The following is a 342-nucleotide window of genomic DNA, read 5'->3' as shown; positions in this document are numbered from 1 at the left end:
GTCTTCTTCTGTGTCGGTTTATTTCTTCTGCCTTTATTCTTCTGCCTTCGGACTGTGCTCAGTTTGAGTTCATCGGTTGATTTGAATTAATTCAAATTAATTCTAATCATTACATCTCAGAAGTGGGATACGTCCTATCGACTACACCTGTTTTGCTGTTTGCACCCTCACGATAAAAAGTATAGCGAAAAGTGTGTGCGTGTGTATGTGTGTGCGAGGTGACGCCACGATCCGCCATCGCGATGCCTACAAAAGATGAGATGTTGTGTGCTCTTGAAAGTAAGGGCATAGAAGTCCCCGTTACGGCTTCTATTCCACAAATTCGGAATATGTTTTCTGAAA

This window comes from Anopheles gambiae, chromosome X (genome assembly GCF_943734735.2).
Source record: "Anopheles gambiae chromosome X, idAnoGambNW_F1_1, whole genome shotgun sequence".
NCBI classification, from domain to species: Eukaryota; Metazoa; Arthropoda; class Insecta; order Diptera; family Culicidae; genus Anopheles; species Anopheles gambiae.
The sequence above is the reverse complement of the archived record's forward strand: the minus strand, read 5'-3'. Positions refer to the sequence as shown.